Source organism: Symphalangus syndactylus, chromosome 6 (genome assembly GCF_028878055.3).
Source record: "Symphalangus syndactylus isolate Jambi chromosome 6, NHGRI_mSymSyn1-v2.1_pri, whole genome shotgun sequence".
NCBI lineage: Eukaryota > Metazoa > Chordata > Mammalia > Primates > Hylobatidae > Symphalangus > Symphalangus syndactylus.
The window spans coordinates 51,278,887-51,305,722 of NC_072428.2; the positions used below are offsets into that span (position 1 = coordinate 51,278,887).

The following is a 26,836-nucleotide window of genomic DNA, read 5'->3' on the forward strand; positions in this document are numbered from 1 at the left end:
GCATTTATTTGTTCATTCTTTATTTGTTGAGTTAGTATTTATCAACACTATAACATATGAAAATAAATACAGCATGCTGTTGAAGGGCATGATGTACTCTCATGAAGCATTTCTAGCCATGTCTTCCTACCAAAATTATCCACATGCCCTTCAGTACCCCAAATTCAGCAAGTCCAAAACCAAACTAATTAATTTCTTTTATTAGTCATCTGACTGTTTTGATGAGTGAAATTATTCCTGATCATGAAAGGTGTAAAGTAATTAAAGCAATATTCTTTCATTGAAGAAACCTGACTATGCCTTCCTCAGACCTCTGGCAACATGACTTTCTATTTTAATTTCTATTTGATCAAAGCTGAAAACTGAAAATTTCTGATCTCCCTTTGTGATGCCACCCTTTGTTCAGCCAACCAAGCCTGATTGGTCAATGTCTCCTTTGGCCTTTCTGTCTATTTTCACCATTCAAACTGGTAACGTTTAACATAAATACAGCTTCTTTGATGCAGACTTTATATCATTTCTCACTGCCTGCTTCACCATTCTGTGTCTTCAGAATCTCTCTCTAGGCACGTTCTATCAAGTACTCTCCTTATTCTAACTTATCTTCGACATAGATGTAAGATTAATCTTATAATGGAATTATAATATTGTTTAATATAGGCTTCACTATTTTCTCTTGCTCTCCAAATTGTAAATAAATTTCACCTGCCAAGAAGATACTAAATCCAAATCCTGCGTACTTTTCTTTAGAATTTTCAGGGATTGTGCCACCACTCTATTATGCTGAAAAAGAAACTGATATCCATTGCTATGTCTTTTCTTTGAGCTACAGTTATTAGCAGACCAGTTTTCAGGTTTCCTGGTTATATAACACAAGGTTCTTGGAACTTTACTCTTGGCAAAGAAAATACATGAACTATTTGCCTCCCATTCTAGTGAGTCTCCTTTTTCTCCGTTTTTCCACTTTTCTAAAAGTGTGTAACAAAGCAACAAGTACAATGATTTTTATATGAGTTCTACTGAACAAACTTGCTAGATTAACCAGAAGTTTCACTTCCTCTGAAAATATACTGCCTGATGATAGCTGCCAGTTGAATAATTACAGCTTATTTTCTAAATAGCACGTTCTCACTGGTCCCAATAAGTAATCTATAGGCTGTCAGTACTTTTATCTTGACTATCTTGATTATTATAACATAATTTGTATTAAAGACATGGTTCTTGCAAAGATGATATGGAATTTCAGTTTGAAAAACTATATTAAGAGGCCCTAACTCTACATCAAAATATTGTGAATAAAGTACATCTATAAGTTGGAAACTTAAATAAAATGTTCAATGTATGTTAAAATTATTTTTCTGACTCCTATATGTAATTAACCTTATTCAAAAGCAAACCTAAACATTAACCAAAATAGAGTTGGATAAAATGACTTCTATTGTGTTTGTTCATATAATTCTCTTTTCTATACTATGAAATAGATCTTCAAGAGAGGTGAATAAATTAATTTAGTAATATTACTGACCACTGATTTTGTGTCAAGCATGGTATTCATCAGTACTTATCAAGTAAATATTGGTTTGCTTTAGCTTGAACAGCTAAGATTAAATAATATAATGTACCTGACTGGAAAACAATAATCACTATACAGATAATCAATATAATCCTTGAGGAAAAGCCAGTTCTTTTTTTTTTTTCCTGGTATTTGCTTCCACTTGAGTTCCCAATCTGCTAAAATTTCTTTCCTCTGTTGAACAGTCAGTTCCCATGGAACCCTCGACTTGATCATTCTATATTGCAGCTTGCTTCCAAATTGTAGAAATCCATTTGTTTATTCTAACAGATATTTAAAATATATATACTATGGAACTGGCATTATGCTATTACCTGGAGATACTTCCAAATCATCTGGCAACCAAATTACTTTACACAAAAATCTATATAACACATTATTTACAAGAAACATATAGCAGAACAAAAACCAAGAAAAAATACTAGACTCTCATCTTAAATGCACTATCCATCTCCAAAGAAATGATTCATTTTTAACTGAAATGTGTAAACACAAACTTCCTGGGTCAATACGTTTATTTTCCCTCATGTGATTTTTCTCCACTTAAGCGTCCAAATTTCCTGATGCTAGCTAACTGACCCAACGGGGTAAGAAGTGCAGTGTAACAGAATGGTGCAAAAATCCCACAGAGGCACACTTATCCCAGCTGAGTAAATGACTCTACAATTAAGATTCCTTATAAAAGTTTTCCATTCATAGAGATAAATGGGTCACCTTCATATACCCCACTCTAAGTGAGAGCAAGAGAATCTCTCCTCCCTTTCTGAAGTCCAAATCAAGTAGCTGCTCTCAGATCAGAAAGAGGACTTAATTGTGTCTTTAATAAATGCCCTTGATGACTTTTAAACTACATCATAAGTGATTTAGCATAGATAAACACAAGGAAGAATTTATTGGAAGTGAAATTAAAGACAATTCACCTAGTCTTCTGGCATTGCTCCTTCAGCACTGCTATTTGTATCCCTTCCAATTCTCTACACCTTGAAAGGTAAGGCTCTCCCCGCTTACCCTTGGTCCCTGACCTCTAAGCCCTTTGAGCTTCTAACTCCGCTCACCCTCCACTGTTTTGTTCACTTCTATGGTCCTGTTGCCTGTTCAGAAATCCTGAATTCCATATAGATGTTTTGTTTTCATACATTCAGCTAATCATAGCAAAAATTATACTTCTTATATGTATGTATTTCCTGCCATAAATAAAAACCAAATCCCAAAATACAGTCAGTGGCACACCCTCACTATTACTTAAATTATATTTTGAATTGGTTTACACCTATGCCAGCCCATTTATTCTATTCTGTCTCTTAAGTCTGCATCAGTCTGATGCATTTCCTTTTAATTTGATTCTCAACACCAGAGAGATAGAATGGCACAGTAAAATGACCACATCTTTAGGGTCAGACAGTCCTGGATTCACACACTGGCTCCATGAAATCTATCAGTGGAAACCTTCAATAAGTCATTCACTCTAACCTCACCTGAAAAATGGGAATATTAGTCACAGCCTATTAATGATGCTGTTAAAGTTACACATGTAGAGATATGTAGCAAGGAAACTGGCTCAATGCTAATTTTTCTTCTTTCTGAGATTATATCCATCCTCTCATCTATTTTCTTACCTTCCACCTGGCTCATATTTCAGCCAAAGCCTCAAACATTAAGGCTGGTTATCTCAGTGCCTCAGGTCATCACGCGCTTGGTACATTCATTGCTTTGCCTCCATGTAGGTGGTTAGCTATGTAACATTCCGCAGATGCTGTTCCTAAATTCAGAAAAAATATAATAAAGGATCCATCTTAAATCCTTCTCTATAAAGAGGTAAATAAATTAAATTAATTAATTAAATGAATTGAATTCATGGCATTTTCAATCACAGAAATATCATTTTGTCATTCTATGGAGATTGTATTGGTAGTCATTGCTTTGACAAATCATATGATGATAACTGATTTTTCTCCAAAGGAGGATCTAACTCCAGATTTGCCTTTATCTGAGACGACTAATAATCTAGAAAATCTGACTTCATATTCCTCTTTATAAAATAAAATACTCTTTATCTTGAGTATGCTTACTAATTAGAGGCTAGATAAGGATAAGTCCTTTGTTATCTTTTCCTAAAATCTTCAGGCACAGATTCCAACTCATGTCTACTTACACCCATGAATTTTAGCAATAGAAATTAAGATTTGACTAGCGAGAGGCCGACTGGGTGGTGGCGAATGCAGAAAGGATATCAGGCCCATACTGTGGGCCTGCCTTGAGACCAAGCCCAGGACAGCCATCCTCTTTTGTGCATTCTAGAGATGACGAGAAACAACGCATGTGCAAACTGGTGATATTTTTGTCCTTGGATTAGATGAAGAAACACTACTTTGGAAAATATCAAAGCAGCTAATAATTTAAAAACATAGATGTTGTTTCTCTCCCACGAATCATAGGATATAGCAATCTGTTCTAAGCTCTTCTAGTACAAATGAGGAATAAGGCCAGTTTCTAAATTTAAGAAATTAGCACGGTCTCATACGTAATATTTTAATCTGTGTGTGAACATTGTTTATTACCTTGAAAATAAAAGGTTATTTTGACGGTTAAGTGTGCAAAGTAGGCACTCAATATTTATTATTCAAAGAAGTAATTAACAAAAGATGAAGGAATAATTTATATATATGGACACATGACGTGCACACTAGCAACAGTGGCTATTGTCAATACTACTAGTAATTTCAGAGAAATTAAATTGTTGATTGAAAGGAAATGAAGTCTTAAGTGCTTGAAAAACTGACAAATTTTACTTAAACACTCCATAACACAACTGTGCCAGATTTCCTGCAGCCTAACTATCCTTACTAATCTTTGTCGAGGTTATTAACAATTGTTTTAATTAGCATTTCTTTGGCTGACTATGAGACTGAAAATTCTTCCTGTATTAACAACTAGTCCCTTGGAGAATTCCATTTTTAATTAAAAAATTTTTGCCAAATTTTTTGTCTTTTTTTTTTTTTTTTTTTTTTTGAGATGGAGTTTCACTCTTGTTGCCCAGGTTGGAATGCAATGGCATGATCTCGGCCCAGTGCAACCTCCGCCTCCCGGGTTCAAGCAATTCTCCTGCCTCAGCCTCCCGAGTAGCTGTGATTACAGGCATGCACCACCACACCCAGCTAATTTTGTATTTCTAGTAGAGACGGGGTTTCTCCGGGTTGGTCAGGCTGGTCTCAAACTCATGACCTCAGGTGATCCGCCCACCTCAGCCTCCCAAAGTGCTGGGATTACAGGTGTGAGCCATCATGCCCAGCCAATTTTTTGTCATTTTTTAAAAGTCATATAGTAAACACATTATTCAATTGAATGTTATATATGCTTCAAATATTTCTCCAAATTTATAATTACCCTTTTAAATCTGTGGAAGTTGTTTTTTGCTATAAAACAATTATTTGAATTTTAGCAAATCAAATATATCAATGTTTACCTCTACAGTTTATATCCTTGGTTTTATATTTAGAAATTTTTCTTCTACTACAGGATTATATAAATATTTACCTGCATTTTATTCTAAACTGTATGTGGCTTTTTGATATTTACATATTTAACCATCAGAAAATAATTTCAGTATGTATTGTGGTGTTATGCTTTATTTTAGTTTTTTTTTTTTTTTCCAAATGGATGATCAGCTTACCTAACTCCTTTTATTCTATAGCTCACTTTATATCTACCGGTTTAAAAGTCTACCTTTATACATAACTAAATGTTCACTTGTGCCTCTTCCTGTACTTCTAATTCTGTCTCAGAGACAAACACTGCTCTACTTTCTTTTTTTGAAATAATTGCCTTTTCCAGTCGTTTCATTAAAATTGATTGTACAATATGTAATATTCTGCATCTGGCTTCTTTCGCTCAGCATATTTGAGGTGCATCCATGTTGTAGCATTTATTAGAAATTTTTTCCTTTTTGCTGAATAGCTTTTTAGCTTATGGATATTTCACAATTTCTTCACCAGTTAATCAACTGATGAATATTTGGATTGTTTCAATTCTGGGCTATTGGGAATAATGTTGTTATGAACATTTGTATACATGTATTGTGTGTACATATGCTTTCATTTCTCTTTGGTAAAGTCCAAGAAGTAGAATTTCTGGATCATATGGTAAGTTTATGTTTCAACTTTTAAGAAACTGTCAATCTGTTCAAAGTGGCTGTATCATTTTACATGTCCGCAAGCAATGTATTATGTGTCCAATTTCTCCACATGCTTATCAACACTTGGTATTTTTTTTCCTTCCTTCCTTCCTTCCCCTTTTTTCTTTTTTCTTTCTCTTTTTTCTGTTTCTAATTTATAGCCATTTTAGTGGGTGGATAATGGTATTTTATAGCAGTTTAGATTTTTATATCTTAATTTTAATTTTATTTTCCTAATTCTCATCTTTCGTGGGCTTGTTAGTCATTTTTATATATGTTTTGGTGATATGTGTATTCAAATATTTTGCCCATTTTTAATTGGATTGTTTGTCTCTTTATTGAGTTCTTCACATTTTTTGTATATGAGGTTTTTTATGCAAATATTTTCTCCCAGTCTGTTTTCTCTATTCTTATTTTCTTAATGGTGACTTTTAAATTGTACTTTTTTTGTTTGAAGTCTGATATTGATCTTTTTTTAATGGCTTACACTTTTAATATGGTATCTAATAATGTTTTGCCTAACCCAAGATCATAAAATCTTCCCCGATGTTTTTTTCTAGAAGTTTCTGATTTTTAGCTCTTACATTTAGGTCTGTAATCCATTTTGAGCTGGTTTTTTTAGGACAGTGCTTGCTAAGAATCCAAGTTATTTATTTTTCTCATAGTGATATTTAATTGTTCTAGCACCATTTATTGGAAAGTATATCCTTTCTCTCATTTAATTGTCTTGACACCTTTGTTACAAACCAATTGGCTATAATGTAAGCATTTAAATCTGGACTCTCCAATTTGTTCTATTAATCTGTATGACTGCCCTCATGCTATGTGTCTTAATTGCATTGGTTTAATATTAAGTTTTCAATCCTGGTAGTATAAGTACTCCAGGTTGTTTCTTCTATTTCAAAATTGTAAGTTTTTTGCATTTCCATATAAATTGTAGAATGAGTGTCAGTTTTTACAGAGAAAAAGACTTGTTGATATTACATTAAATTTATAGATCCATTAAGGGAAAACAGCCATGTCTATGCTATTGAGTCTTCTAATCCATTTACATGTGATGTCTCTCCACTTATTTAGATCTTTTAAAATATCTCTCAGCAAAGCTTTGTAGTCGTCAGTGTCTTAGTTTTTTTTTTTTTTTTTTTTGTAATTTTTTTTAACATTATACTTGCAGCGAGGATTATTGTCAAACTCTACTCATTAGGCCAAAGACTTTGTCATGTTACTGAAAAATTTGCCCCTCACATAGCATACTAACTACACTTGCAGGTTTATCAGCCAGTTAGAGCACCAACTCCAAGCTCCAACAATGTGCAATCTCCATCTGTTTTCACATATTTTATTCTTTCAGCATCATGAATGGCATGTTTTATAAAGGAATTTTTTAGTATTTTAATTTTTTTGTAAAACCGGCTTAATTCCCATTTCTTTATAGGAAATCCATATTTTCTTCCTGAAAGCTTGTAATTAAAAAACAAACTTATTTAAATCAAATATTTTATGCTTGTTCTTATCTTCCTGATTTTACCTTGAATACAATGAGCCCTTTCATCCTCAATACACTGGAGTCTTTCCTTTGGAACAGTCATTTTTATTGTATTTATTTTTGTTTACTGTACCTAAGAATATAGTTATTTGTATGTTGGTTTTTCATTTTGTGCCCTTCCCAAATATAATTTTCTCATTATTTTATTTTCACTGTATTTTTCTATGCATTATGAGACAATTTTTCAAATGCATTCTCCAAATTGAACTAAGCTAATTACTGTCCCTTGATTCTGTTTTTGATTATGTTAATGTGCACTTTAATTTATTTTTTAGTATTTTATTATTTTGACATTTTTCCAATGTGTTCTTTGTTTTTCCATAATGCTATATGATGCTATTACCTACATTACCTTAAGGATGTTTTCTTGCTAGTCCTGCAGAAGATTTTACATTTGAGATACTGATAATCGAGTCATTGTGATGTGATAGGTAACATGCTACATGGTTTACAGACATTATTACATTTCTTCATATATGCTCATGCTCTGGATTTTCCAGATGTTGTTCCTTTATCAATGAAATATTTTAAAGATTCATGCTAGTATTTTTTTTCTTTATATACTCTCTAGTGCAAAACAAGATCTCTTCAGTTTTTTTTTTTTTTCTTAAAATCTATGTATGGGGCTTGCTCATGGTTGCTGTCCCAATAAGCATTATTATGTGGAATGCAGTTTCTGGTATAATTCCCAGTTTCTAGCAGCCTACAGATAACACTCAACCAACACTGTATATTTCTTTGTAGGCTTAAAATCACAGGGGAAATTGTAAACCTAAATTCCCAAAATGTGCTGTTTTATTTCACTCTCTTTTGTACATGGGCTAATACTAATTTCAAAATTCAATGTATCTCTACCAGTGCCACCCCTATACCATTATTTTTGGCTATTTTTCTTGAAATGAGATGTCTGATACAAGACTAAAGTCCTTGTTACTTTATAGTTAAGCATCCTATAAAAATAAATGCCTCATTCCCAACTTTTTATGTTGGTACAGACTCCACATTCCTTAGTATAGACTATGGAGATGTATTAAATGTGGGCTGATATTTTGACTTTATATCTATCCACATCCATCTCCATTTTCCTCAGTTCGGAGAAGTTAATCATTCCCAAATTTTCTGGATTTAGAATATCCATCAGTTTTAGTATCAGTGTTGCTTGTGTTTGTTTCTTTTTTTCTTTATTTGTGATGAAAATTTAATAAAAAGTTGGGAGAGACTCAGTGCCGATTAAAATCACTTTAAAATGCAAGTCTACTTTATATCTTAGAAAAAACTGATAGTGACATTGTGTGTGTGAACTAGAAAGAGTCCAATAAAAACAGAAATTAGTGATCAACCGATGAAAGGTGAAAGTATATGCAGATTTCTGAATTAGGCAATTTCATATATGAAGCTACCATAGATTTATAAATCTATAGATCTATAGAGCTACCATAGAGCTATTAATCAAAGTGGTGAAAATAGGATATACAAGTTGTGGTTCTGTGAAGAAGACTGAATTTAGATGCAATCATATTGTGTTTGAGCTTGCTTGGAGATATTTAAGATGGAAGAGTCAACGAGTTAGACATGTGGCTCTAATATTCAAGAGATTAGTCTGAGAAGAAGATAAAGCTTTAAAGTAGAAAAGTGAATATATAAAATCCATTGTCCATGGAATGCCTATGTTGAAAGTATACAGAAATAGACAACATGTTTGGAGACATAGCCAAACTAATTTCCATCTACAGCTATAAGTAAGTACTAGTCAATTAGATGATAAAACTTGGGTAAAAATGGGCATACTTAATGAGAATAAACTTGGATGGTTTGTAAAAATAGTAGAAATCATAAAAAGTTAAAATTATATTTTGAGTAATACGTTCATTCTATAATAAATATATCATTTCCACAATGGATTAATTTGATTTATAGCATCCAATATTATCTTAAGTATTTACTATTTGCAAAAAAATAAGTTTCAGTAATCTAATTACATTTCATATAATACATGGACAATCCTGAAATAAAATTGTTTCAAGTCTGAACCATACAAATTTTAAATAATCAGAAATCTTCAAATATAGGTATCTGTCCCACATTTGCTCTATTTATTAAGAAATAAATATTATTAACTGAAGAAGTATATGATAATTATCATCATTATTATTATTAGACAGTGTAGTATAGTTGTTAATAGCCCAGGCTCTAGCATCTTTTTGTTTCTCTGATTGATTTCCAATATCATATCTTTCAGTTTTTATGAACTTTGGCAATTTATCCAAACTTTCAAACTTCAGTTTATGCATCTGTAAAAAAAAAAAAAAAAAAAAAATCTCCCTTTTAGGTTTGTCATAAGACTCAAATGAAATAGTCTATGTAAAATAATTAGAGCAAAGTATGGAAATGGTCTTATCATTAACACAATATTATATACCTGAGTAATCCTATAAGAGAACAAAGATCAGATTAAAGACCAGGGCATACATGTTACAAAAGAAGCTTACTATTTGCCTCACTGATTTTTATCACAACAGAAGCAGGTTTTATAATCATAAACAGGGCAGTATTTTAATGTTACAAACTAAGAAGAATATCAAGCTTCAGGTTCAAAGGAACTGAAACATCTCTCCCCTGTTAAACATATATAATGAGGCAAGATGAATGGGCATTACCTGGGGTGAATTCTTAGGTAAATGTAGTTACTGAAAAGAGATGTTTTCCTGCTTACTAAATGGAGTAAATGAAATTTGGTATCTAAGTTAATAATTCTAAACTTCCAAATCACAATTAGTCAATTATTTTTCTATACCAAGGCCTAATCACAGTTAAATAGAATATTTCAGGAAGAGCAAATAAAGGAAAATCAAGTGACAAATGCGTACTGAATATCTACTACGAGCAAGCAACTCCACTAAACAAGGATTAGCCCAAAATACCCCTTATTCTCATAATCCAGATGAAGGATGAAAAATTTAATCAAAATGATGAGAGTACAAGAGAGTAAGTGGTAAACATCAAATAAATGTATTTAAATAAATGGAAGTTAAATTGAAATTAATTAAATATCTTAGTTCAGGGATTAATCTCCCAGACAAAATATTGAATGAAAGAAGCTAAACACAAACAGTATATAATACATGATTCTATTTATATAAAAATCAAGTATAGGAAGAGATAATTATGGTAATAAAAGTCAGAATAATGGTTACTATTCGAGAGGACACTGATGAGGATGTGGCATTAAGAGGCCTTCTGGGATGCTGGCAATGTTCAATTAGTTGATCTTGGGCATGGTTACACAGGTACAGATGGATGTCAAACTTCCTTGAGCTGTACTCTAAAGTTTTATGCATTTTACTCAATGTATATTAAACTTCAACTAAAGTAATTTAAAAATTCCAAATTTAGGAAGTCAAGATCCTACAAGAGAATTCTGCTCCCAAAGGCCATACTGCCAATCTTCCATAATTCCACTTCCCCTACGTTCCTCTTGACGGGGAGCCTGGACTTGAATGGGCCAATATCTGGATCTCCATCCCCATCTGCTGCCTCTATTTAACTGCCCTTTCTGGGAATATCCTGATCCTTTTTGTCATCCTCACTGAGCCAACCCTCCATGAGCCCATGTACTATTTCCTCTCCATGTTGTCCACCACTGACATTGGCTTATGCATCTCTACACTGGTGACAGTGCTGGAAATATTCTGGCTCAATGCTCAGGAGATCAGCTTTAACACTTGCTTATCACAGATGTTCTTTTTTTTTTTTTTTTGAGAAGCAGTCTCGCTCCACCCAGGCTGGAGTGCAGTGGCGCGATCTCGGCTCACTGCAGGCTCCGCCCCCTGGGGTTCACGCCATTTTCCTGCCTCAGCCTCCCGCGTGGCTGGGACTACAGGCGCCCGCCACCTCGCCCGGCTAATTTTTTTTTGTGTGTTTTTAGTAGAGACGGGGTTTCACCGTGTTAGCCAGGATGGTCTCCATCTCCTGACCTCGTGATCCGCCCGCCTCGGCCTCCCAAAGTGCTGGGATTACAGGCGTGAGCCACCGCGCCCAGCCAGATGTTCTTCATTCACCTCTTCACTTTCATGGAATCTTCAGTGCTCCTGGCTATGGCCTTTGATCATTTTGTGGCCATTTCTAACCCTTTAAGATATGCTACCATTCTAACTCATGCAAGAATTGCACAGATTGGTTTGGCAGTCATAACCGGGGGGACTGTCATTTTGACACCACTAATCCTACTTCTTAAGCGACTGTCATTCTGCCGCAGCCACGTGCTCTGCCACTCCTACTGTTTCCACCCTGATATGAATAAAACGCTCATGTTCAGACACAAAGGTCAGCAGTGCACTAGGATTCACTGCAATCATCTCTACTGCCGGAGTGGACTCCATCTTTCTCTTGCTCTCCTATCTGCTGATCATTCGCTCAGTTCTCAGCATTGCATCCCCAGAGGAGAGGAAGAAGGCCTTCAGCACCTGCATTTCTCATATCACTGCTGTTGGCATATTCTACATCCCTTTGATCAGCCTGTCCTTTGTTCACAGATTTGGAAAACATGCCCCACCCTGTGTGCCCACCCTCATTGCTAACGTATACTTGCTCATCCCCTCTGTGATGAATCCCATCATCTACAGTGTGAAAACAAAGCAGATTCAGAAAGCTGTGCTCAAATTTGTATGTTCCAAGGGAATTCATATTTAACACGTACTACTCCTATAAAGGCTTATTTCAAAGTCTAGAAAATTTACCACAGATTGGAGTTATAAACCCATGCATGCAATTTTAGAGTTGAGTGAAACTAAATGCCATCCAATTCAAATGTCTCCACAATGTGATTATCATTAGTAAGCAATCTCTTTTCTACCATCAAAATACTAATTGAGATTCTCACTATGTTAGTGACCTTGTTCCAATAGATGACTAACTGAATTAATGTTTCTATGCTGTTTCTGCTCAACAATCACATGATTCACTTTGAATTAAGATTCCAAATATCCAGCCCTAAGAACATTTTAAAAAGGAACAAATAAATATATATTTTATTTTTATTTCACATGCACCAACTAAATGAAGCAGCAAATCCTGTCCATGGTGATTCCCTCAACAATTTAGGCTGAAACTTTCTTTAAAGTTTCGTTCACTTTTTTCTCTTTTCCCATACTCTTCAGTCTAAAAATGCCAGTCGCTTACGACTTCTTCAAATGCGTGCAGTTTTCTCATGGTGGACTTCACTGTTGACTCCACTTCAACTTTAACACCCACTTCACCATGAAGTTCTACTTAGGTTTCAAGGCTCATTTAAGTATCTTCCTCATTAAATATGTTATGATTGCTCCAGTGATATTTATTCTCTCCTTATAATTTTCCTCTCATATTGCTTTGTTCATATCAGTTTTGCCTTTATATGTGTGCACACCTGTGTGTGTTATATTATAGCTTTCACAAGACTGTACATTTCCTAAATAAAAAGTCTTGATTTTATTTGAAGGCTCTGTAATACTCAGCAGAACACCTTTCACATAGTAGATACTTATTGATAGTTGTTGAATTGAACTATACAGAAAAACCTATCAAATAATCTATCTAAACAATTCCAGTGATAACTCCTTTGATTCAATATTTGACATGTGTAACACAAGAAATTTCTCTTTCGACTGAGTAAAATTTTTCTGCCTATATTATCTGGTAATTGATCATAGTTCTAACTTTCCAAACTGCATAGTTGAATGGCTATTATGGAACTTTAGGTCTCAGAAAGTTGTCCTCGTTTGTTCCCACATTCAGTGAATCTGTATTTCTTGTCTATTCTTTTAAAAAAAATAGACTTAGGGGGCAAAGTTTTGTTACATGGATATATTGCATAGTGGTGAAGTCTGGGCTTTTAGTATAGGCGTCATCCAAATAGAGTACATTACACCCATTAAATCATTTCTCCTCCCATATCCCACTTCCACCCTCCTACCCTTCCCAGTTATCGATGTCTATTATTCCACTCTAAATGGCCATATGTGCACATTATTTATCCCCTACTTATAAGTGAGAACATGCAGTATTTTACTTTCTGTTTCTGAGTTATTTCATTTAAGGTAATGTCCTCTAGTCCCATCAATGTTACTGCAAAAAACATCACTTCATTCTTTTTTATGACTGAGTATGATTCTATGGTAAATACTCACCACATTTTCTTTATCCAATCATCCACTGGTGGACACTTACATTGATTCCATATTTTGCTATTGTGAAGAGTACTGTGATAAACACATGAATACAGGTTTTAAAAGTATACAATAATTTATTTTCCTTCAGGAAACTACTCAATAGTGGAATTGCCAGCTCAAATAGTAGTTCAATTTTTAGTTCCTTGAGAAATTTCCATGTAGTTTTCCATACAGGCACTGGTAATTTACATTCCCACCAACAGTGTGTAAATGTTCTCTTTTCTCCACATCCTCACAAACATCTGTTATTTTTTGACATTTTAATAATAGCCCTTCTGATAGGTATCTCATTGTGGTTTTAATTTGCACTTCTCTGATGATTAGTGGTGTTGAGCAATTTTCATAAGCTTGTTGGCCATTTGTATGTCTTCTTTAGAAAACTGTCTGTTAATGTCCTTTGCCCACGTTTTAATAGTTATTTGTTATTTGTTGTTGAGATGTTTGAATTCCTCGTAGATTCTGAATATTCATCATTTGTTAGATGCACAGTTGGTAAATATTTTCTCCCCTTCTGCAAGTTATCTGTTCACTCTGTTGATGAATTTATTTTGCTGGGCAGAAGCTTCATAGTTTAATTAAGTCCCCTTTATCTATTTTTGTTTCTGTTGCATTTGCTTTTGAGGTCTTAGTCATGAACTCCTTGCCAAGGCAAATGTCCATAAAAGTTTTTCCTAGCTTTTCTTCTAGTATTTTTATAACTTCAGGTCTTATATTTGAGTCTTTATTCCATCTTGAGTTAAATTTTGTATATGGTGAGAGATAGGGGTCCAGATTCATTCTGCATATGGCAATCCAATTTTCCCAGCACCATTTATTTAATAGGGTTTCTGTTCTTTCCCCAGTGTATGTTTTTGTCAACACTGTCACAGATCAGCCGGCTGTAGATATGTGGCTTTATTTCTGGGTTCTCTAAGCTGTTTAATTGGTCAATGTGTCTATTTTTATACCAGTACTATGCTCTTTTGCTTACTATAGCCTTGTAGTACAATTTCAAGTCAAGTAATGTGATGCCTACAGCTTTGTTCTTTTTGCTTAGGATTCTTTTGGCTATTCAGGCTCCTTTTTTATAAGAATTTTAGATTTGTTTTAATTCTGTGAAAAAAATGATTTTGGTAATTTGTTAGGTATTACATTGAATCTGCAGATTGCTTTGGCAGTATGGTCATTTTAACAATACTGATTTTTTGATCCATGATTATGCGATATTTTTCCATTTGTTTGTATCATCTACATTTTTTTCCTTAGCATTTTGTAGTTTTCCTTGTAGAGATCTTTCACCTCCTTGAATAAATGAATTTCTACATATTCTTTGTAGCTATTATAAATGAGGTTGAGTTCTTAATTTGGTTCTCAGCTAGATAGCTATTGTCATTTAGAAATGCTACTGATTTTTGTATGTTGATTTTGTATCCTGAAACTTTACTGAATGTATTTATCAAATCTAGGAGCCTTTTGGTGGAGTCTTTAGAATTTTCTAGGTATATAATCATATCATCATCAAATAGAGATAATTTGATTTCCTCTTTTCCAATTTTGATGAGTTTTATTATTTCTCTTGCCTGATTGCTCTGACTGGGACTTCCAGTACTATTTTGAATAAAAGTGGTGAAAGTAGGCATCCTTGTCTTGTTTCAGTTCTTAGAGAAAATGTTTTCAACTTTTTCCCATTCAATATGATGTTGACTGCAGGTTTGTCATATGTGGCTTTTCATTTTCAGGTATGTTCCTTCTATGCCTAGTTTCTTGAGGGTTTTTTTCATGAACTCATGCTGAATTTTATCAATTGCTTATTCTGCAACTATTGCCATGATCATATGTTTTTTTAAAAAACAATCTGCTTATGTGGTGAATCATACTTATTGATTTGCCTATGTTGCGACATCCTTGAATCTGTGAAATAAAACCCACTTCATTGTTGTGTATTTTTTTTGATGTGCTGTTTGATTCAGTTTGCTAGTATTTTGTTAAGAATTTTTGCATCTATATTCATCAGGGATATTTATCTGTAGTTTTATTTTCATGTGTGTCCATGCCTGGCTTTGGTATTGGTGATACAGTCTGCATAAAATGAGTTAGGGATAATTCCCCCCTCCTTGATTTTTTGGAACAGTTTTAGTTGGATTGGTACCAACTCTTCTTTCTATGTCTGGTAGAATTTGGCTGTTAATCCATCTGGTTCTGGATTTTTCTTATTTGTGAGATTTTTTATTACTGATTCAATCTTACTAATCGATATTAGTCTGTTCAGGTTTTCTATTTCTTTCTGGTTTAATCTTTGGAGGTTATATTTCCAGGAATGTATTCATTTCCTTTAGGTTTTCTAGTTTGTGAGTGTAGAGTTGCTCATAGTAGTTTGTGATGATCTTTTGTATTTCTATGATATCCATTGTAATGTCTCCTTTTTCATTTCTGATTGTACTTATTTGAATTTCCTCTCTTCTTTTGTTGGTTATTTTAGCTAGTTGTCTATCAGTTTTTTTATTTTTTCAACGAGCCAACTTTTCATTTTGTTGATTGTTTGTATTGTTCTTTTGGTATTAGTTCCATTTAGTTCTGCTCAGATCTTTGTAATTTATTTTCTCGTGCTAGCTTTGGTTCCATTTGTTCTTGTTTTTCTAGTTTCTTGATGTATGGTGTTAGGTTAACTTGTGATCTTTCTATTCTTTTGATGCAGGCATTTAATGCTATAAAACTCTCTCTCAGTACTGTTTTTGCTGTATGCCAGAGGTTTTCTTATGTTGCCTATTTTAACACCAAAATATCTTCTCTTCACTTGTAGACTCAGTTTAGGCATCAAAATCCTTTACCTAAATCAGTTTCCTCAGAGTTCTCAGGTCTCCAATCTTACCTTTTTCCTCCTTCTGTTTTCCATAAAACATAAAGACCTCTTTAAAATGTTTTTAACAAAATATTAATATACAAAAAAAGTTCTCAAAAAAAAATAAAAGTTCTCATTAATAAAATATATTTTAGAAAAGGCCAACATCTTCCTTGCTATATTCCCCCAAACCCACTGTCTTTCTGACTTCTCCATAGAGGTAACTATTGCACAGTTTTGATTTTTATCCTTTCTTTTTATATTTATATACATAGATATGGAAAAATAAAATTTAAAACAAATTTTATCCTTTGTATTTCAGATAGTAACAGAGTCTCTTAAGGACACTTTTCCTGTTATTTAAATACTGTATAAAACCAACTAAAGAAACTTGCTCATTACCCAGAATTCCTATGGATCTCACTGTCCCTTCATATTTTCTGTTCAGCACTTTCCAAGGTATTAGCCCTCTGTGGTTTCAAACCCTACTGGCTAATTCTCTATACCTCTGTCATATCTATTTGGTAAGCTCATTCTGACTGCTACTTCATTTAGACATAGAAATGCTGTGGAATGCTATATCTAAGGATTACTTCCTCAGGGTCCACTTGCATCAACCAGTCACTAAGAACCCTACCATGATTACTCTAGCTTATTGCCAGGATCAATGACCTGGGATTTGGCAGTCTGGTTCACCCTGCCCTACTTCAAACATTCATATTTTTACAAATTAGGATAAAATGTGTCACATTTTACAACACTAAACATCCAGCTCAAAGTTTTGTGGCCTTAAGAACTGAGACCAAGAACATGATTATTCGAATTTATAGCCTTGTGTGTGTGTGTGTGTGTGTGTGTGTGTGACAGAGACTTACTCTTGTTGCCCAGGCTGGAGTGCAATGGCACAATCTCAGCTCACTGCAACCTCCACCTCTCGGGTTCAAGCGATTCTCCTGCCTCTGCCTCCCGAGTAACTGGGATTACAGGTGCCCACCACCACGCCTGGCTAATTTTTGTATTTTTAGCAGAGACGGGGTTTCACCTTGTTGGCCAGTCTGGTCTCAAATTCCTGACCTCGTGATCCACCCACTGGCCTCCCAAAGCACTGGGATTACAGGCGTGAGCCACCATGCCTGGCCCCAATTTATATTCTTATTCATCTTTTAACAACAACATGTATTTAGCATCTACTGTAAATCAAGTAGTGAGATGGATATTGAGAATACAAACGTGAACAAGACTAGCTTCTTGCCTTAAGAGTACTTAATGCCTAGTGAGGAATATAATTTGCAAATATATAATTAAAAAAATATTTACTATATAGATTTACCTTCTTTCAAGAAACCTCAATAAAGAACACAAATATTGGATAATTCCTATTACAAGAACTTTAACCAGTAATTCTACTTTATTGCAACCATGTCAAAAACTACTTGACATAGAAATAGTAAGAGAGAACACTAAAATGATAGAAATCACTAAAAGTGAGAATTAATAATGTGAGAAAATACTTGAAATAACAGGAAGGGGAACATCACACTCCGGGGACTGTTGTGGGGTGGGGGGAGGGGCGAGGGACAGCATTAGGAGATATATCTAATGCTAAATGACTAGTTAATGGGTGCAGCAAAACAACATGGGACATGGATACATATGTAACAAACCTGCACATTGTGCACATGTACCCTAAAACCTAAAGTATAATAAAAAAATTTTAAAAAAAAGAAATTAAAAAAAATAATAATGCAAGTCAATGGGAACATAAGATTGACTATGAAAATTTTAATTGACATTCAAATTTTGATAATGGCATCACTTGTCTGTGAAGTGTTTTCCAAAGGTTAATCCATAGTCTGAATACATAACAACTATAGTACAAGGCCAAACACATAATTATTGCTTGAGGATCTTGTTAAAAATTTAGATTCCTGATACATCTCTACCAGGGAATATTATTCGGCATTAAAATTAGCTATCAAGCCGTGAAAAGACATTAAAGAAACTTAAATACTTACTACTAGGTGGAAAAAAATTTTGAAAAGACTGTATACTATATAATTCCAACTATATGACATCCTGGAAAAGGCAAAACTTTGGAGACATTATAAAAATCAATGGTTTCCAGGAGTGGGGAGGGAGATATAGGAGAATAGACAGAGCACAGAGGACTTTTTAGGGCAATGGAACTATTCTACATGATACTACAATGGAAGGTATGTATCATTACACATGTATCAAATCCATAGAACATACAACAACAACAGTGAATCACAATTTAAACTGGATTAGTGGTGATAATTTCTTGTCAATGTTGCCTCATAGATAGTGACGAATGTACAAATGTACCACTCTACTGGGAGATATTATGGAGGGATAGGCTGTGCGTGTGGGGCTGGGAGACATATATGGGAATTCTGTACTTTCTGCTAAATTTTGCTGTGAACCTAAAACTTATCTAACAAAGTCTATTAAAATGCAGGATTCTGAGCCCTAGCATCTGAATATTTTGTTTTACTAGTTCTGGGATGAGGCCTGAGAATTTGTATTTATAGTAAGATTCTCAGCCAGTCTGGGAAGCCACTGAGCTACAAATGCAACTGTATATTTCTTTGTTGTTTATTATTCCAAATCTAAAATATATTTGTTTTGATCTTTGTCTGTGGGGAAGAAAAATCTTTATTTTGGCAGAATAACCCGGTGTAAAAACAAGAATATGAGGTGGCTTCAGTGTTTTCCTTCCCGAAGGAGGTATGAAAACTATATGTATACACTTTTTATATTAGTCAACATTTATATTTTTCGTAACATCAAATTTTAATAAATCATAGCAAGTCAAAAAAGAAACATCTCAGTAATTGCAATACATGAAACTACGTATAATAAATTCTAGAGATCTGATGTATAGCATGGAGACTATATTAATTATATTGTATTGCATACTGTCTTTGATAAGAGACTGCATATTAAATCTTCTTATCACAAAATTTAAAGAAGAAGAGGTAACTATGGAAGGTCATAGATAGGTTAATAACCTTGATTGTGATAATCATTTCACAATGTATATCAAAACATCACACTCTATACTACAAATAGATATAATTGTTAGCAATTGTCCCTTAATAAATCTAATAAAATTTTTTTAAAGAAGAAAAGAAACCACATGGGAGAATAAGTAGATTTGGCAATGCAGAATGACTCCAAAGCACAAACGCAAAACAAGCAAATACAATTTGTCAGAAAGGTCCCTTAGGAATAAGTTTTATTGTGGGGGGAGGTAAATGATCCTCATAGGGCTGGGTTCCTCATAAATATCCTCTATTCTGAGAGCTGAATTGGACCTCAGAGCCCTGCCTCTTCCTCATCTTCTTCACTGAATGTAAGTACAGGGGCATCCAAGAGACAATGGTCATGCATTAACGTTAGACGATTTATGTTGACTCATTTTGCAGGAAGAGAATTGTCTTTAAAAGAGAAAATATTTCTAAGAGAAAATTGTAGCAGACATATAAACACAAAATGCTGTTGAATTGCCTTTGAATTAAGAATTTACAATAGGAAATGTCCTAGTATTTTATTGTTTAAGGCAGCTTAAATTTTTTTAAAAAATAGAGATTCTTTCTAATGTGCTGAATCTTCATTCTGAAAATGTCCATAAACAATAAAATTCTGGAAAAAAAAAACAAGGAAATATGGTCAGTGTGAAACCTAGTTGAGATTTCTTAGATAAAATGTTTAAATTATAGTATCCCTGAAGAGTAGAAATAGACATGGGGAGTAAGAATAGTCCTGCTAGGCACGGTGGCTCACACTTGTAATACCAGCACTTTTGGAGGCCAAGGCAGGAGGATCACTTGAGTCCAGGAGTTTTAGACCAGCCTGGGCAACACATTATCTCTAAAAAAAATACAAAAACAAATTAGGTGGTAAGGTAGAGTGAGTCTGTGATCCTACCTGCTCAGGAGGTTGAGGTGGGAATATCACTTGAGCCCAGGAGGTCAAGGCTGCAGTGAGCTATGATCGTGCCAATACACTCCAGCCTAGATGACATGGTGAGACCCTGTTTCAAAAAACAAACAAACCCGAATAGTCCAAAAACTGAATTTGACTCATTAACGTATAATTCTGTTGTTAAAATAATGTGATTATTTAAGCAGAAACAACGAATATGGGAAATCTGGGGTCATATGCCTGGAAGTGCAGTGTTGAGCCTCAAAAAGAAGTAATTTGTCCAAATATTACAGTGATTTATCATTAATAGGGTTTAAGTTTTTAATTATTTCTCTAGTAGTGGGAATGGTATTGTATCATTTGTAATAATAGACATTAATTTCCCTAAAGAGATTAGGACATTCATGCCAGGCTGATAAGGAAAAGATGGACATGTCAGTTAACTTAGGTTACATATGTCAGCAGTGTCTATGAAAATGAGCAAAGCTAATCTAAGTATCCATAGCTCAAATCCCTATGCTAACAGCCCCTATTATATAATATAAACTAATCAATTTTACCAGTAGTCTTCATAATTTAGCACATAAGGAAATAATTGCTTTTTAATTCTCCTGAATATTGATAAGAAAATGGGTTTTAAATAGAGTAACAAACACCAGGAAGAGAAAAATAAGCCTATCAAGTATCAAGTGTTTGAAAACCTGATGCCTGTGCATTTATATGACTACGAAGAGCCAGGGGACAGTGACTGTATACAGCTGTTGAGGGAAAAGAAAATCACATAAACACTTGCCTTTTTAATAATTCACATACATGTGTAACACTGTAGTTTTTTATTAAAATTATTAATAAAAATTAATTATTCCACTAATTTTCACCACCATAGAAAAGTATTGATGTGTAGCATAATGGAGCTTTTAACAAATTTTAAATTTACACGGATGGAATTAAAATCCAGCTTTTTCAATACATGAAAGAGTGCAAATTATTTAACCTCTCTAATTTTTTATCTTGCATGGCTAAAACCCTGTAATCTTATAAGTATATGATTTTTAAATTCAATGAAATAATTCACATAAACCACATAGTACCAGGCCTGACACATTGTAGGATTCTATCAATGGTAGGTTTCAACTACCTTGCAAAGTAGTTATAACTATTATCATCTCCAATTTACCAATGAATAAAGAGCATCGACAATATTCTAAGTTAGCCCTTTGGTTCCAAAGTTTTTGTTACTATTAAATATCAAACACCTCCTCTTCTTTCAAACTGTATTACTCAAGATTCTCCAAGAAAAGAGAACCAACTGAATTTCATATATGTATATAAAAATTGAGGAAGGCCATCTGCTTTACTCAGTCTGCCCATTCAAACGCTAATCTTTTCTGGAAAAACCTTCCCAGACATACCCAGAAATAATGTTTAATCATATATCTAGGCATCCGGTGACCCAGTCAAGTTGACACATAAAATTACCCATCATACCCTTCCCCTCATGCCCATGTGTTTTAAACTATGCTTGGAACTTAGGTCTCAGTCTAGACACCATTATTTGCTGGAAACCATTCCTCATTCCCCAAAATGAGCTTGTTGCCCTCTTTATGTGCTGTCGTAGCATCCCAAATTTACTATCCACACTATAATTCCACTATACTTGTCTTTGTCCTCTAGTCAACTACTCATGATGGGATCAGGGACTTTGTTGTGATTAACATTTAATTTCCTATGCCTTGTCCACAGTAGATGTACAGTACATATTTGCTGAATTACTGAATGTATCTGTCGGATTTTCAGTATTTGTGCTTGGATTAAAGTGACTGTTTTGTCATGCAGCATTGGAAACTCACCACTGCTCCATTTCTGGCTCATGCTGTGCATTACAGTAGGGTTTCTTACAAGTACTATCTCACAGGCTCCCTCTTGCTGGTTCTAGATTTGTCCTCTGTATGGCACATAGATCAAATGTAATTATTTTCCAGTAAAGCAACATTCAGCCATTTGAACGCAGCCATATGTTTGTTCTTAGTCTTCTCTTTTTCTGGCTGATTATACATTTTGTAACTTCCAAGTGTCCCTTTTTTCTTTATGCACCCATTATTGTACTTTCTTTTTCTTGTTATTTTTGGTTTGTTGTTGTTGCTGTTGTTTTAATTTTTATTTTACTTTAAGTTCCAGGATACATGTGCAGAATGTGCAGGTTTGTCACATAGGAATACATGTGCCATGGTGGTTTGCTGCACCTATTGACCCATCCTCTAACTTCCCTCCCCTCCCCTACCCACCCCCACAGGCCCTCATGTGTGTTGTTCCCCTCCTTGTGTCCATGTGTTCTCATTGTTCAACACCCACTTATGAGTGAGAACATGTGGTGTTTGGTTTTCTGCTCCTGTATTAGTTTGCTGAGGATGATGGCTTCCAGCTTCATCCATGTCCCTGCAAAGGACATGATCTCATTTCTTTTTGTGACTGCATAGTATGCATGGTACACATGTACCATATTTTCTTTATCCAATATATCATTGATGGGCATTTGGGTTGGTTACATGACTTTGCTATTGTAAACAGTGCTGCAATAAACATACATGTGCATGTGTCTTTATAGTAGAATGATTTATATTCCTTTACGTATATACCCAGTAATGGGATTGCTGGTTCAAATGGTATTGCTGGATCTAGATACTTGAGACCTCAGAAATAACACCACACATCTACAACTATTCACTCTTTCACAAACCTGACAAAAACAAGCAATGGGAAAAGGATCTCCTATTCAACAAATGGTGCTGGGAAAACTGGCTAGCCATATGCAGAAAACTGAAACTGGACCCTTTCCTTACACCTTATACAAAAATTAACATGAGATGAATTAAAGACTTAAATATAAAACCCAAAACCATAAAATCCCTAGAAGAAAACCTAGGCAATACCATTCAGGACAGGCATAAGCTAAGACTTCATGATGAAAACGCCAAAAGCAATTACAACAAAAGCTAATATTGTCCTTTCGATACACCTTGGCAAGAACAAGACTAATAAAATCAATGCTTTTAGGCCACTGGAATACCATGTAATAAAATTAATGTCATTCTGTGGAAGGGACTAAAATGTCTCTAAGGTACTTTCCAGTTATAAAATTCTAGGACTCTACATGACTCTAAAATGGTATGAATTAAGATGTTTAAATTCAATGTTCCGGGTTGTCTTAGAGGAGATGTCCAAAGCCAAAATATAATTTCTTTTTTTTTCTTTTTCTTTTTCTTTCTTTTTTTTTTTTTTTTTGACAGGGTCTCACTCTTGTTGCCCAGGCTGGAGTGCAGTGGTGCAATCTCGGCTCACTGCAACCTCTGCTTCCCGGGTTCAAGCGATTCTCCTGCCTTGGCCTCCCGAGTAGCTGGGACTACAGGCGCCCGCCCTCACGCCCAGCTAATTTTTTGTATTTTTAGTAGAGACGAGGTTTTACTATGTTGGCCAGGCTGGTCTCGAACTCCTGACCTCGTGATCCGCCTGCCTCAGCCTCCCAAAGTGCTGGGATTACAGGCGTGAGCCACCGCCTCCAGCCCCCAAATATTATTTCTTTGTAAATCCTCCTGCTGTGACTTTCCTGCCTATGACTACTGGTTTTTAATATGAACTTTCTTGGTCATTTATTTTATTTAAATTAAATGAGTTTAAATTTCTATTGATGGTTCTAGCCATAAGTGCATTATTTTTTATTATAACTTTATTCTTCTAATAGGTATAACTTAAAATGTTCTTCTAAAATTATCTGATGAATAAGGATCTTATTTTTATTTTTTTATATTAATTTTGGAATGATGGCAGGAAACTGAATGATAAACTGATTTTATTTTAGTTAATATACTCTTTCGTCAAATATGCAGTTAATGGAACAAGAATCACTTCATAATCAGCAAAGTGGCTATTCCAAATTCACTATAATCCATACCTGAAATTTTCTATATGAGACCTTTTCCATAATATTTCATGTATTTAGGATATTAAATAATACCTATAAGCTTATTGTTGTGACATTTTTAATTGCAATTACATTGAATAAAAAAATGGAGATTATCTAAGTCAACCCTTCTTACTATTAACATTAAATGGCAGCCGGGCGCAGTGGCTCACGCTTGTAATCCCAGCACTTTGGGAGGCCGAGGCGGGCAGATCACGAGGTCAGCAGATCGAGACCACGGTGAAACCCCGTCTCTACTAAAAAAAAAAAAAATACAAAAAATTAGCCAGGCGTGGTGGCGGGCGCCTGTAGTCCCAGCTACTCGGAGAGGCTGAGGCAGGAGAATGGCGTGAACCCGGGAGGCGGAGCTTGCAGTGAGCCGAGATTGCGCCACTGCACTCCAGCCTGGGCGACAGAGCGAGACTCTGTCTCAAAAAAAAAAAAAAAAAAAAAAAAACATTAAATGGCAAGACCAAAGACATATGGCTATTTTGTGGCTGATTCAAAACTGAGCAGGCTTAAATGAAAAATATGCCGGCTTCTCAGTGGCCTGTAAGAGCAGGAATAAAAGCTTAGACTGGACAGCAATACTAGACAGAGATTAAAAAAAAAAGTAGTCAACAGTACAACATGCAGTCCCAAGAGGTATCATAAAGTAAGATTTGGAGCTGGAATGTTTCACTAGTGAAGGAGGTAAAATTGTGTGGCTATAACACAGCTGCATGAGTGCATTCTCCATATCAAGTGGTTGGAGTCATCATAGTTCTGAATGTCCATGAGTGACCAGTGGGATTCTAGCCAATGCTTAGGTCTATGAGAAAAGTGCCCCATCTTCTTGAGGTCAAGAAGAACAAAACATTAATATTCAAAGCACTAACAGATTGGCTTAGTGAGGGTCTTAGCAAGATTTTCCAGTACCTAAGAGTCCCAGATGACAAGAGTAAAGTCAACATGGGAAAGAAGAAAGGAAAGAGAAGAAAACTCACCTAGGACCTCACCTGCATAGCAATAAGACTCATTTCGGATGCTACTTCCTGGTGGAGTTAAAAGCTCAAGTGTTATTTACCTTGATGAAGATAGACTTTGAAAGCATACTGTCCTGAGTCTTGTATGTAAGTAAAGGGTGGCAATAATTGCAACAATATTAGGCTAGAAAGGGAAGCGTCTGGTATCAGGCCTCTGCGTATCTAGTTCACTCCTATCCCTGAAGCTTAATACAGTTGGCTTTTAAAAGACTAATTGCTAAAGGTGGTGTTACAGATAATTTTCTTCAACAGTTAAATATCAACTCAGCTATAGTGACAACATATAAGAAAATCAAGAATCAAGATCAGAAGTGTAAACCTAGACTAGAAACAACTCTAGCAAGGTATGGGTAAAATCCATTGACCAAGAAATAGCAAATGGGCTATTTTGACTTGTATAGAATTATTTCTTTATATAAAATTATTTTCTTAAAAGGCTATATATATATAATGTATTATAAAGTTCCATGATAATAGAGGTTTTTTTTTTCTTAAGGCAGGTTAGTTTAATTTTATAGAAGGAATGCTTTCAAAAATTCAAATGACATAATTAGAGAAAAAAGTGACAAAAAACGAAGAGATGAATACTGATTATAACTTATTCCCAGGACAAAAGGCTATTTATTTCTGTAATTATTGACCAAAGCCTGACAATTCCAAAATTAGATGAGGTAAAAGCCAAATTTTTTTTACATATGTTACTGTTTCAAAACAATCCTAGTGGCAGAATTCTGACTACTGAGACCAGAACTGCTCATAAAATCTGGAAGTTTTTTCTTTATCACAAGGCCCTGTAGATGGACAAATTTAAACATCAGATGATAGAACTTCACTTTTCTGAAGTGATAGAACTTCACTTTTCTGATAGAACTTCACTTTTCTGGTTGATGAGATATTTTCTCACGGTGGCAGTCTTAACCAGTAAGAATCTGCAAAACCATATTATGAATGAGAAGCAAAGTAAGGTGCTTCATGTCCTCCTGCCTCCTCAGGCCAGCCTCTAATGCCCACACCTGCACAAAACTGCCCGGATCTCCTGTCTTCATTTGTCTTGATTTTCTTTCTTTGCAAAGAAAGCAAATTGCAAAAGCAGACACAGGAAGGGAGGCCGCAAGAGAGGTAAGAAGGAAAGGTGGTAAACATGAATGCTCCTTGGACATACAAAAGCATGAGCTGAATTTGTTTCTTGTGGGCCATCAGTGGAATTCTTGTTTTAAAAAAATACCCAGCCAGGCTTAGTGGCTTACACCTGTAGTCCTACTGCTTGAAAGGCTGAGGCAAGAGCATCACTTGAGGCCAAGAGTTTGAGTCTCCACAAAAAGCAAACAAATGAAAAATAGCGGGGCATGGTGGCTAGAGCCTGTAGTCCTAGCCACTCAGGAAACTGAGACAAGAGGAGTTTGAGAAAGCAGTGAGCCATGATTGCACCATGCAGTAGAGTTTTTAAACAAATATTCACATACATGTATATTTTTCTTAAATAATAAATTTTACTTTTAAAAATGAATACCTCTTTGAATTCCCCAATTAATTTATGGTATTTTCAAATTACTTTTGATCTCTTTGTGTGGACAGTACAAAGGAACGGAGA

At 34.8% G+C, this 26,836-nt stretch overlaps 1 non-coding gene and 1 pseudogene across 1 annotated transcript; one reads left to right on the plus strand and one right to left on the minus strand.

Annotated features, from left to right (window-relative positions):
- The first annotated feature begins 3,622 nt into the window (after nucleotides 1-3,622).
- Nucleotides 3,623-11,979, plus strand: LOC129485280 (olfactory receptor 51F2-like; annotated as a pseudogene).
- LOC129485555 (small nucleolar RNA SNORA62/SNORA6 family) lies at nucleotides 6,911-7,062 on the minus strand. Its single transcript, XR_008658695.1, has one exon. It is a non-coding gene; the product is annotated as a small nucleolar RNA SNORA62/SNORA6 family (small nucleolar RNA).
- Nucleotides 11,980-26,836: the final 14,857 nt, after the last annotated feature.